Genomic DNA, 2,787 nt, shown 5'->3' with positions numbered 1-2,787 from the left:
CCCAAATTTGTATTCTCCTTTTTTTTAACCCCTTGAATCCATTAGTTCTGCCCTTATGCACATTTGATAGTGGATCATCTATTGGAACCTAAGCCATCTACAAGAGATCACATCCTTAAATAAAATTAATCCTCCAATACCTCAGCAGCCTGGAATACACAAGTTGTACTCTTTTAAAGCATGAACATCATGAAATCTTTTGCCTTATTGCTGGTATTTTGACTGGCTTGATCATGATCAGGTTTTATGTATACAATTACACACACAGAGAGTTCATGTGTACAGAAGCTTGGTCATGACTGGAAAATAGTTTCACAGTAGTCCTTCCAAACTTCTGATTCTTAAAGTATTCCTTCCCCTTCTTGTGGAATGTTCCATGGACCTTCAGAAAGTTTAGCACGATGTGGATGTCTCGGTTATCACTAAGTACCAGGTATGAGACTTTATATTCTTCACCATCTGCTGCATAAATGAACTTCTCTGTAGTGGTCGGATCTCTAGTAATTTGTGCACATAAAGGTAAGGACAAATATCAGGTGACAGTAAATAGATTTATTTTATCATGCCATGCATAATTTACTCAACTTAATCTCTCTATGATACTTTGCCTTCCCCCAATTTTTAAATTTGTTACTTGTTTTTACCTATTATTTTATTAAAATTTTAGTTAAAATATAATTCCATTACTACCCTCTTCCCTGACTAATCCCAACCATGTGTGTCTATCATTTTCTCTCAAACTGATAAATCCTGTTATTGTTCCATATATGAGCATGTGTGTGTACATATGGGTATGTGTGTGCACAAATGTATAAATGTGATGAACTAAATATGTTTATTCTGGCTTTTGCTTTATGTGATTTCAGGATTTACCATTTTTTTTAAGAGGCCAAAAACCATGCAGGGGTCATCTTTAATACTGAGGTTGACCTGTTTTGGGTTAAGGAAGAGGTGCCCTCCTTTCCTGGTAGGCCCTAAGGGTATGTAAGACCCTTTGTTCCTCAAAGACCAGAGGACCAGAGATTGTCCATTATCAAACAAGTGTAGGGCTCTGGAGGTCACCTCCCAGTTCTGTGCCTCCTGGGCGTTGATGGCTTAGTGTGTCCAGGATGCCATCGGGTCCATGTCCATTAAAACAGGGTCTTGTCACCAACTTCAACATGCCTTTCTTCTGTGAACAGACTCCCAAGTCAGGCTCCTAGATTTGTCCATTCAGCAGGATGGCCCCTGGTCCACCTCCCCCAACATAAGAGGCTCAATCAAGTCTGAGGTGCCAAAGATGCTCCAAGAGATTTGGAGAACACAAGTATCCTAGGGTTTCTGTCACCAGCCTGCAGGGAAACAGGGATATCAGGATGCCAGGCAAGGTAAGAACTCCTCAACTGAAGCCCCCACCAGCTCATGTGAGCAGTAGATACAAGAGAAGGGAGTACAGGGACCCCGAGGCCTGAGGTGCTTCCTCACAGAAGAGCGCAGGTCACACGGGCTGGGTCAGCATGAGAACAGCACCAGGAGTAGTGGGATGCGGCCAACGTGGGGTCCACAGCGGCCTGAAGCTGCGCCTGGCTGGCCGAGTGTCCACTTAGTCCAGGAGCAGAAGGTGCATCCAGACCAAACTGCAAAGGGGCACAATTTGGCTCCCTGACGTCAGCTCCCGTGTAAGCTGCTGCTCCAGCCATCGGCAACTGCACTGGCCCGTCCAGCCCTTCAGGCCTCCTGGGAGCCCTCAGGGTTGACTCGCAGCCAAAGGCTCTGTGGGACAGTCCTCGGAGAATCCCTATGAGTCTCTGGAGGTTACGAAGCGGCCACCAGCTCTGCCTGCCTGGATCTGGCCTTGGCAGGGGCTTCTGGGCTTGTGTCAGGCAGGGACTCTGAAGGAACCTCTGGTAACTCGATTTGTTCCTGAGTGATTGCATTCAGCTCTTCCAGGATGGCATCCTCGTCCTCCTGGGTGAAACTTCCTGCCAGCAGCTCATCAATTTGCCGCTGGTACTCCACGGCCTCCTGGGTCTCGTCCAGGATCCTCTCCACCTCCTCTATGGACATCACCTGGTGCATCTTATTCAGACATTCGTTCCCCACCTGAAGCCCCTCCATCACCTTCATCTCGATCTGCATGAACTCAATGCTCTGAACCATGGCTTCCAGGCTGCTGATCTGGTTTTCTGTCCTATCGAGCAGTTGCTCCCGGTACCTCTTCTTCTTGAGTAGCAGCTTGGCCTGTTCTTTCCTGCCATCCCGAAGCAGCTGCCTGGCCAAACCCCTTCCCTCTCCAGCTGCTGCGTGACCCTCTTCTGGTACTGCCTCAGCTTGTCTCTCTGCTGCTTCAGTTGCAGGATGGCCCTGTCCTGTTCGGTGACCCGGCTCTGCTTCTTGCGACCGACCGAACAGGTTGCCCATGGCGGACCCGCACCGGCCGGCCAAGCCCATCGCAGCTGTCCCATGCGGCCACCCTCAGTATTTACCATTTTTTTGGGGGGGTTCTTTTTTTTCCGGAGCTGGGGACCGAACCCAGGGCCTTGCGCTTCCTGGGTAAGCGCTCTACCACTGAGCTAAATCCCCAGCCCCGTATTTACCATTTTTTAATAGATAACCATTGAGGTAGTTTATCCCTTCTCAGAGGCTAATTCTCCCATGTTCAGGAGTCCTGCCATCACTGAAACTTTTGTTTGGGATAGGACCCTGTAATATGTTCCGCTTCTATCGTATCATATTTATAGATATGATCATTTGTTAGGTATTATTTTTAGGCAGTCCTGTATTTCTGATATTATAGATGTGACTTAC

At 47.6% G+C, this 2,787-nt stretch overlaps 1 pseudogene; it reads right to left on the bottom strand.

Annotated features, from left to right (window-relative positions):
* Positions 1-1,642: 1,642 nt before the first annotated feature.
* On the bottom strand, positions 1,643-2,400 carry Chmp6-ps1 (charged multivesicular body protein 6, pseudogene 1; annotated as a pseudogene).
* Between the last annotated feature and the right edge of the window lie 387 nt (positions 2,401-2,787).

The sequence above is a fragment of the Rattus norvegicus genome, chromosome 11 (genome assembly GCF_021556685.1).
Source record: "Rattus norvegicus strain SHRSP/BbbUtx chromosome 11, alternate assembly SHRSP_T2T, whole genome shotgun sequence".
In the NCBI taxonomy this organism is placed as follows: domain Eukaryota; kingdom Metazoa; phylum Chordata; class Mammalia; order Rodentia; family Muridae; genus Rattus; species Rattus norvegicus.
Note: the sequence above shows the minus strand (reverse complement) of the source record. Positions and strands in the feature narration are given on the sequence as shown.